Source organism: Onychomys torridus, chromosome 1 (genome assembly GCF_903995425.1).
Source record: "Onychomys torridus chromosome 1, mOncTor1.1, whole genome shotgun sequence".
Lineage (NCBI taxonomy): Eukaryota > Metazoa > Chordata > Mammalia > Rodentia > Cricetidae > Onychomys > Onychomys torridus.
In genome coordinates this window covers 33,075,140-33,086,194 of record NC_050443.1, presented here as the reverse complement: position 1 = coordinate 33,086,194, position 11,055 = coordinate 33,075,140, and the positions used below count along the sequence as shown (strand labels likewise).

Sequence of the window (11,055 nt, the reverse complement as noted above, 5' to 3'; positions counted from 1 at the left end):
AGTATAGTGGTCACTTTCCTTGTGTCCCACTTGTCCAGAAAGGACAGCAGTTGAGGCAAGGGCAGTTCTTTGCCTAGTAGGCCATTTAGTGCCAAGAAGTCAAACTTCCATATGGAAAAGTCTTAGAAGCCCAACATTCTCTCGGGATCAAATTGGTGCTGCCAGGAGCAATTGTGTCTCACATCAACAGAATTCTAAGTTATTTAAATGCCATATTCTCTAGGTCCATGAAGTGCTTGAAGATTACCTGTCCATCTGACCTATGTATTTATAAATCTGGAACCTAACTAACATAATTATAGAGATGACAAGCATAGGTGACAATAAATCTATACATCTTATCTACCTAAACTACCTAAGGACTAAGGCTTCATATAAATAAGGCAAACAGTCTGTAAGCAAATGTACAGTAAAAAGACAATGACTTTAAACTGTGACAATACACAAAATATCTTTAACAGAGTAGGAATGTATAGTGCAATACCCACTACACATTTCAAAGATATCACCCTTGCTGAGCAAGTGTACACTACTTTGTGGACACAATTAAGCCACATTGAAAGCACAGTATTCCTCCCATGGCCTCCATTGTACTTGTCCCTCTTGTCTTCCAAATGAAGTACATTTTTATAACTGGAGAGGAACCCATGGTGCCTGTGACTTGAAGGATGTAAAGTTAAATCATAGAAGAAAATAGTTAAAATTCAGAACATTTACACTCTAAGAACATAAAGATTAACAAATTTTATGAAGTGGGTTATACAAACTGGTACACATGCTAAAATCTGCAATTCATGAGGTGGGTGGGCCAACACACTTCTTACGTTTGATGAAGTAAAACAAAAATAACAGTTCTGTTCAGAGGTGCTGGTTTTTATCCCAAAGGTGGGAGGAGAAATCACCATGGCCAAATTAATTGAAGCAAGCAATAAATAGAAGCAAGCATTTTGATTCATGTACATGGGCTGTTGCCCTCTAACATGGAGTTCTAGAATGCAGCATTGGATGTGAGGAAGAACAAGCTTTTATAGAGCTCAGGTGTAGGGGGTTTCCAAATGGGTGAAATAGGAAGGGTTACAGGATCAGAACATAACATGTGGTTAAAACAAGGGAATCACAACAAGTAGTCATAACAAGTTATCATAGGAGGTCATATATCTTTTGAAACAAAGGTATTGTTACAAGATAGTTAAAACACCTTTTTCACACAGACATGATTACTACTCCTGGAACAGTCAGTACAGAATAATTTCTACTTAAAGTTACAGATGAGACATAACCCAGTCTTTGAAAAGCAGAGGCTTACTCAAAGCAGGACTGAATCTAGGTTGTTTTCTATAAGTTGGTCTTGAAGATTAAGACAGAGGCAGGCAGGTTTTTCACTAGTAATAAAAGCATGAAGATGAGTGAGAGTTGGAACTTAGGATACCTGCAGAGGATTCAGAATGACTGTCAACTTGAATGTCATTTGGAAGAAAACCACACCAAGTGCATCACTGCTGTGGAAAAAATACCAAGAGTGACACACCATCACCATTCAAAGCCAAGCAAGTCTGCATGGTCTGCATAGTTGCTAGCTATAGTGAGGCATCCCTAAATGGAGAGAACAAAAATATTTATAGGTAGGTAGTTCACTTAGGATGGTATTGTAGAGGCTGATATGTGCAGCATGATGTAATTATGATTCAGTTATGCACTAACACAACACAAGCTGATACTACTTGATGTTGCAATTTGTAATGGGAATTGATCCATAAAAGATGGAAGAGTAATTATTTGACACAGGTGGACCTAAAAGGAAGGGATGGGAGAGGCTGATAAGAGAGTGGAAATGGGACAGATGCCAAGAAACATGTTAGTGGGCATCTGGACTCCAAGGTGTCCAGTATGTAACTTGTTTCCAGTATACATACTTGAAATCACAAGGTCTGCTCAACATTTTTATAAGCCTCATCTGGGTCAGAAAAATTTTCTCAGCTCCTGAATGCAAATCCAAATTTCAAAACAAGGAAGCAGAGTCTAGAACCAATCTGTGAAAGGGACTTCTTTAACCTTGATCAGCTCTCCACCTCTAGACCTGAAAATGGAAGAAAGGTAAGGATATATTCCAATTATGTTCAGAGAGTTACTGTCTTGGAATTTTCTCTATATCTGTTATGCCTGTGTTGCTACCACAAAATGCAACATGTAGGGTCCTGGGCTTCCTTCTGGGAAGGAATGAGACAGAAGCTTCCATTTGAAGCAGGGAGATGCCTGTCTAAATTCCTCCAAACAAAAACATGGTCAGGCCTATCACAACAATACCTCAGTCACTGGTACCAACTTCTGTCTTAGTTAAGGTTTTTTGTTTTGTTTTGTTTTGCTTTTATTCCTATAAAGACTCACCATGACCACAGCAACTCTTTTAAATGGAAACATTTATTTGGGGTGGCTTGCTTATAATTCAGAATACAGCTATCATCATAGCTGGGAACATGGCAGTGTGCAGGCAGACATGGTGCTGAAGAAGTAGCTAGCTGGGAGTTCTACATCATGTAGGCAACAGGAAGTTAACTGTCACACTGAGGGAAGCTTGAGCAGAAGAAGCTGCAAAGCCTGCCCCTACAATGACACATTTCCTCCAACAATGCCACACCTACTCCAATAAAGCCATACTTCCTAATAGTGCCACTTCCTTTGGAGTCCATTTTATTTAAACCACCACATATATTAACATATACCTGTAATCATTCCACTCTGAAGGTGGGGGTAGGAAGATTCATTATTCAACTATGTAGTGAGTTTAAGGCCAGCCTGGGCTACATAAGACCTCCCATTCTCCTAAGGGAAAATATTCTTTATAACTATTGTAGCTTTCAACTTCTTTCACATGTTTTAAGCATTGGATATATCTCCTTTTATTATTATAAAATATGGTTTCTGTGTCTTATCTAGTTTTAATGACAGATGTTATCACCTTTTAGTGCTTGCCACAATACTATGTTTGTGACTAATTGCTGTTTACTGAATTAATGGTTTACTGTGATCATAAAGTTCGGAAGGGATGGTATTATGTTTTGAAAAGGCAGAACTATCTGTGAAGCAGGAAACACTAGAATCTAGTCAATCACAACAGAAAACTGTGGTGAATATTAATTCCTGCATAACAGTGCAGGTTTCTACATATTCTCTTTGTAAACATTCACACCACTTAGTCCAATTGGGTGCTGGCAGGCTTTGTGTTTTTATATTCTATATTATATTCCAATATATATTCTATATTCTGGCATCTTTTTGTGTGTCTTTTTAAATTTTCACTTTTAATGGATATCATGAATGCTTTACATATTTTACATCCATATATCTTCTTTTTAAAAGATTAATTAAAAATTGTGGAAGGTTTTATAAATGAGTGAAGGCACAAGCAGAGGAGAGAAGAGAGCATTAGATTACCATCAAGCTGGAGTAACAGGTTGTTGTGAGTTGTTTTACATACTTGGATATGATCAAAGTTCATGTGCAAGAGCAGTATATGCATTCATCACTGAGCCATCTCTCAAAATGGACTTCTGAGACCATACCCCCAAAATACTGAGTACCATCCTCTAAGATTTACCTGTTACAACTCAAACAAAATGGTGCAATGCCACCACCCTGAGGAGAAAGAATCAGTCTTGACCTTGGGGGAGGAGAGAGTTCCTCAGATCTAAATCATGGTATTCTACCTAAAACCTCCTAAAGATAATGCCATTGTCAATATTTGAAAGAATTCACATTATTAAAACAGGACCCATCTTTCTCCTGCATACAAGAAACACACCTCAAATACAAAGATAGACACCACCAAATAATAAAAGGCTGGGAAAAGACTTTCCAATCAAATGGTCTTAAGAAGCAAGCTGGTGTAGCCATCCCAATATCCAGCAAAATAGACTTCAAACTAAAATCAATCAAAAGAGATGATGAAGTGCATTACAAACCTCATCCCAGGAAAGATCCACATTTATGCCCCAAACACAAGAGCACCCACATATGTAAAAGAAACATTACTAAAGCTTAAATCACATATAAAACTCCACACATTAATAGTGAGAGACTTCAACACCTGACTTTCACCTCCGGATATATCTGTCAAATTGAAACTTAACAGAGAAATAATGGTCTTAACTGATGTTATGACTAAAATGGACTTAATTGATATCTACAGAACATTTCATCTGAACAATATATATATATATATACCTTCTTCTCAGCACCCTATGGAACATTCTCTAAAATCAACCACATACTTGGCCACAAAGCAAATCTCAACACATACAAAAGAATTGGAATAACCTCCTGTGTTCTATCAGACCACCATGGTTTAAAGATAGATGTCAAGAACAACAACAACAAAAATACAGAAAACCTACAATCTCATAAAAACTGAATAATGCTCAACTGAATCACCAATGGGTTAACGAAGAAATAAAGAAAGAAATTAAAGACTTCCTAGAGATCAATGAAAATGAATACACCACATACCCAAACTTATGGGACACTATGAGAGCAGTGCTAAGAGGGAAATTCATAGCAATAAAATGCTCACATAAAGAAGCTGGAGAAATCTCACGCTAGTGACTTGACAGCACACCTGAAAGCTTTTGAACAGGAAGAAGCAAAGTGTCCCAGGAGGAACAGATGCCAGGAAATTATCAAATTGAGAGCTGAAAACAATAAAATAGAAATAAAGAGAACAATACAAAGGATTAATGAAACAAAGAGTTGGATCTTTGAGAAGATCAACAAGATAGACAAGCCCTTATCCAAACTAACCAAAAGGGGAGGGGATGGAGGAAGGTGGGGTTGGGGGTGGAAGGGAGGAGGACAGGGGAACCCATTGCTGATATGCAAAATTAAAACACAAATATAATAAGAAAAATAAAAAAATAAAAAACCAAAGGAAAAAATAAAAATAAAAGGACTAGAAACAGGAAAAACAATTAAAACACAAATATAGTAAAATAAAAATGGAAAATAAAGAAAAAAGTTATAAGTAGCATAAAATGATAGTAGCTTTAAGAACAAAGAGGAAAATCATAGAAAATGATTTTATGTATGTGAAATGTGAATTTATAATATAAGAACTTAAAATGTCGATTTCATGAAAGAGAGTGAAGAATAAGCACGTGTTTCATGTTTGGAATTCTGCCATTCCATAAGAAAGTCTTAAGATCCATTCTGCATGGACAAGTTAACCAAAAAGTTTGTATTTAGATGTAGTAACAATAAAAGTAATTAGATAGTGAGGTTAGGAAGTAGTGATATCTGGAGGTGTAATTCAGAGAGTCTACATCTTTTATTGTTAATGTTCAAATGAAAAGTATGAATTGCAGATACTATTTCACTCTCATCAGCTTAACAAAACTTAAATGGAAAATATTTATCTACACTGATATAAGAAAATAATGCCAACTTAAAATACACAGGTGGTACTATGAGTGGCTAGTGTTACTCTAATAGTTGTAGTAATTACTTTTCTAGTTATTCAGTTTGATGAAACTTAGGAGAGTTGAAAATATTCATTTATAGCTTTATAAACTGTCATATATACACAGTAAAGGCTGAGAATGGGAAGATTTTCACCAATGGGAAGTTTGCCACCTTCTTCTAGGAACAACATCTTGCCAATATTAAAAGGGATGATACTGGTGCCCAGTACATTGTGAAGTATTGGTGAAATTATTAAGGCCACTCCACAAAGTTAAAAGGGATGTTTATTTTGTGGCATAACTTACAAATGAAGGGATAGGTAGGTTGCAGGGTCTGGCAAAGGTATGGCACAGTCTGTTGGTGTGCTCTAGAGAACTCTGCTCAGTCTACCTTGAGCATCCAGGGTCCAGGAACCAAGAGAGCCCCCACATCTGGATCCTGGGTCTTCAGCATCTTCTCTCAGGCCTGCCTTGTAGGCATGACCATTACCAAAGCCAAAATGGGGGTAGGAACTACATCTCCCCCTTTTGTCTAAATAAGAAAGTTTTAACCTAATACAATACTATATACCAAGTAGAGTTATGAAATATTGTCCAGGAATAATGAGGGATAATGACCTAGATAAGATGGAACTACAATCAATGAGAACTTTATCAAGTAAGAAACACATACTAAAATTTAGGGAAGTCTAGAGCATGGATAAATGGCATGTTACAAAGATCATTCCAAAAGGTGTCCTATCCTAAAGAACGTGAATCTATGCTGTTGTAACTATAACTGCTAGTCTTCAATCTCATCAAAGACCTGAGAAGGAATATAATGGTACCTGAGAAATGGAAGATGGATGCAAGCAACTTTTGGGAATCTTGCATGAGTAGACAGAGCCAGCTGGCAGCCTGGACAGTTACCTAATGTTTCTCATCATTTTTGGTGCATTCAAATTGGCTACAGGCCTAGAGTATCTGACAGACAATTTTCATAAGCAGGAATTCTGAAAGACCATCTTACTCTGTCCTGGCAGAGTTCAGAAGTCACTTTTCTTAGTGTCCCACTTGTCCAGAAGGACAGCACTCCTATTGTCAGCACTTAAGGCAAGGGCAGTTCTTTGCCCAATGTACCAAGAAGACAAACTTCCAAATGGAAATGTCTTGAAGCCCAACATTCTCTCAGGATCAAATTGGTGCTGCCAGGAGCAATTTTGTCTCATGTCCACAGAATTCTAAATTATTTAAATGCCATATTCTCTAGGTCTATGAAGTGTTTGAAGATTACCTGTCCATCTGACCTATGTATCTGTAAATCTGGATAACCTAACTAATGTAACTATAGAGATGACAAGCATAGGTGAATACAAATCTGTAAGTCTCATGTACCAAAATAACCTAAGGACTAAGGCTTCATGTAAACAAGGTAAACAGTCTATAAGCAAATGTACAGTAAAGGACAATGACTTTAAAATTGTAACAATACACAAGATATTTATAACAGAGGTAGGAATGTATAGTACAACATGCAATATGACAATATTCTTCAATATATACCAGTATACAGAATCTTAAATGGAAGTAGAACATACATACAGTATGGCAGACATAAATTTACATTTGTATCAATGTACAAATATTTCAAATAAGAGTAGAAATATATGTACATTATATCAAATATAGTTCTGTATTTGTATCAATATACAAATTATCTTAAACAAGAATATAAAAATAGTTTACATTTGTATCAAATTACAGTGCAAATTATCTAAGGCTGCTATTTTACTAAATTTGTTTACTAGTATATACAATAATCTACCATAATATCTTATACCTATCCATTCCATTTCTTCTTTTCCCTTTTTGGAGACACTTTTTCTTTTCTTAAGGAGAATACTGAGTTTAATAGTTTCTTCCACCCCAAACCCTATAACCATCATCCATAACCCTGAGAAATATGAAACCTTAGGGAGAAAGGACGTCATTTTCTTAGAATTTCCTAGAATTGCTTCCTGCTGTTTAGGGGGTGATAGTGTCTCTATTGGGTACTGTGAGAAAGCTCAGATAGTTAAATCTCAGTTAGACTAACTGTAGATTCTACAGCAAGTCTCAGAGTAATGGGTAAGATTGTCTGAAATTCTAGCAAGAAGTGTAGTATGACGATGATTACCATGGCATCATTCTGGATTGGGTATAGTTGTTGTTGTTGGGGCCCTATCTTCTTTCAGAAGACTTCAGAGATTGCTATTGGAAAAACTTATTTTTTATCAAAATGGAAGGTTTCAATTTAAATATAACATGACATGCAAGAAAGGATTCTGAGAAATCAGGAGTAAGCATGGAGAGAATTAGAATCTTGAAGACAATGGTCCCTTTTTATTGGTTTCCTTCTGTCTCATACCAGAGGGATCTTCTGACATGGGACTGAAGAATCTCTCAACCTTTTCTTTCATCAATATGCTTGGGTTTAGAGAAGGAGTGAGCCAATTCCATCTCCAAAGCCAGCTTGTTGTATAATTGAATTGGAACCACAACTATTATAGATTGATAGAGATATAGATGTGAGCCTCACCAAAGTATTTGATGGTGGGAAATCTCAAAACCTCTGAGTTTAGCTTGTTGTTCTAAATTTTTTGTCTCTTCTCTCAACAAGATTTTTCACTGTGACAGCTGACTATATTCTAGAATAGCTGAAATTAATTGATGCCAGTAATCTGGAATGATTCTATGCGAGGTAGACCATGAATTTAACATCTGTTTTACGTATGTGGAGTGTATCCCATACATAACTACTGCTTCCTTTATATTTTAATGTCCCTTGTTTAAAATGGATGTAATGTATATGTCATTGGGGTCTGCTGGCTTCTCATGGATGATAACAGGATAAACCATTGTATGAGAGCCATTTGGAGATGTTACAACCTGTATGATCTTGCCCTTCTGCTTATTAGGTCCCTTGTCATGTTTACTGAGAGTTTCTTGTAGGGCTTGCAAACGAGCAGCTAGGGTCTATTCTAGGGAGTGAACCTCCTCTCTTGCAAGGTTCTCCAGATTTTTCGTGGAATTATGGAAGTTTTTATGTTCTCCAGATACACATGATTCCATGGACCTTATCTTATCAATTAATGACAATCTTTCTTCCTTATATAATGTAGACTTAGTGTTCTATCCATTAAATATTTATATTTATTATCAATAAAATCAATTTTGGGTAGAAGCCTGTTTTTTGAATCTGTAATCCTGATTAGCAGATTCCAGAGAAAGAATCTTTTTCTGTAAGCCTTCATTGCTCTCTTTTAAAGCCTGTATCAGTCCCAATAATGACTCATCTTTGTTCTTATTATTAAACCAGTGTTTGGACACTGTGTGAATTATTACTATGAATGCTAAAATGGTACACTCCAGACATGCCTTAGGGGGTTGTATGTTTCTAAGAAAATGTCATTCATCATACAGGCAAAAGGTTTTTAAATTCTTGTGAGGTAATGTTGTTGGCCATATTACAAGAATTACTCAAAATTTGTTAGTTGGGTTTAAGGTGTAAAATTATCAAGTACTTTTACTTGAATTAAGACACTTGTTTGCCTAGCTTACCTTTCTGTGGTTTTGGGGGGTGTAGTAGCACTTTTCAGCCAGCAGGAGATGTTGGTATAGCTCCAAAGCAGGGCCTGCTGGTGACGTTGGCTAGTGGCAGCTGAAGGCAGGAGCCAAGATGGCAGGGAGCCAGCACTCAGGGAGGAGGGGGAACACCTCCCTCAAAGCGGGTTTTTGCTGGTCTGGGGACTAAGTTAGGGAACTGAGACAGGAATAGCTGCTCCCATTTTCAGGAATGGAACCATGTAGGCATTCCCTGGTTATATGGAACTTTGCAGTCAGGTTTAGATACCTGCCAGCCAGGGAGGAGGCTGAGGGTGGGAGCCGCCAAGGCCTTTTGAATTTGCCCCATGTGAGCGCCAGCTATTGGTGAAATTATTAAGGCCACTCCACATAGTTATAAGGGAGGTTTATTTTGTAGCATAACTTGCAAGTGAAGGGATAGGTAGGTTGCAGCGTCTGGCAAAGGTATGGCATAGTCTGTTGGTATTCTCTGGAGAACTCTGCTCAGTCTACCTCCAGCATCCAGGGTCCAGGCACCAAGAGAGCCTTCACATCCACATCCCAGGTCTTCAGCATCCTCTCTCAGCCCCATCTTGTAGGCATGACCATTCCCGAAGCCTCAATGGGGGTTGGAACTTCCAGGTCAAAGCTGGAATGGCTATGCACTACAGTGAAGTCCACTGGTGTTTTCACCAGTACAGAGGGTTGGAGCCCACTTGAAAGATAATGCCCAAAGGATCATCATCTCTGCCCTTTCTACTGATGCTCTCATGGATGTGATGGGTGTGGACAATGAGAAGTATGAAAATTCACACAAGATTGTCAGCAACTCTTCCTGTACCATCAACTGCTTAGCCACTCTGGCCAAGGTCATCCATGGCAACTTTGGCATTGTGGAAGATCTCATGACAATTGTCAATACCATGACTACCATCCAGAAAAGTGAATGGCCCTTCTTGCAATCTGTGGTGTGATGGCTAGAACATCATCCCGGCATCCTCTGGTGCTGCCAAAGCTGTGTCAAGATCATCTCAGAGCTGAACTAGATGGCATAGCCTTCTGTGTGCCTATCTCCAAAATGTTTGACATAGATCTGACATGTCACCTGGAGAAAGCTGCCAAGTATGATATGATGACATCAAGGAGATGGCACAGCAGGCAACCAAGGACCCACTAAAGGACATCCCAGGCTTGTCACCTGCAAATTTAAGAGTGATACTGACTCTTCCATCTTAGATACTGAGGCTGGCAGTGCTTTCAGTGTCTCAATGCTGTAAAGGTCATTTCTTGGTATGAAAATGAATACAGATAAAGCAGCAGGGCAGTGGACCTCATGGCCTACATGGCCTCCAAGGTGTAAGAAGCACTGGACCACTCATCCCAGCAAGAACACATGAACAAGAGAGGTCATGAGCTGTGAAGGAGTCCCTGTCCCAAATCAGCACCCAACACTGAGCTTCTGCCTCACAGTTTCCATCCCAGAACTCTAGAAATAAAGGGGCTTAGGGATCCCCTCTTTCTTTAGTACCATCAATAATGTTCACTACATATGCACACACACAAACAAATGTCTGTTATTATAATGTAAATAACTATGGCAAGTTGAATATGCCTAATTATATAGGAATAAGAAAATAGATATATAAGTTTGATGATATACATTCAATAAAATACATAAAGCAGGCCAGGCAGTGGTGGCACACATCTTTAATTCTAGCACTCAGGAGGCAGAGCCAGGCAGACTTGTGTGATTTTGAGGCCAGCCTGGTCTACAGAACAAGCTCTAGGATAGGCACCAAAACTACATAGAGAAACCCTGTCTCGAAAAACAAACAAAAAACCCATAAATCAATTAAAACAATGGATTATACCTACAAATATCATTAGGAAAAAACTATAAATATACTGTTGAGCATGAAAGAATTTTACAGAACAACACAGATAATGCAATATAAACTTGTCACTTTCTTCTTAATATTTTTTATTTAAAACAAATCTCAAATTTAAAAATAGTTGATCACAT

At 37.8% G+C, this 11,055-nt stretch overlaps 1 pseudogene; it reads left to right on the top strand.

The window, feature by feature from the left end:
- Nucleotides 1-1,396: 1,396 nt before the first annotated feature.
- On the top strand, nucleotides 1,397-10,268 carry LOC118595455 (annotated as a pseudogene).
- The last annotated feature ends 787 nt before the right edge of the window (nucleotides 10,269-11,055 follow it).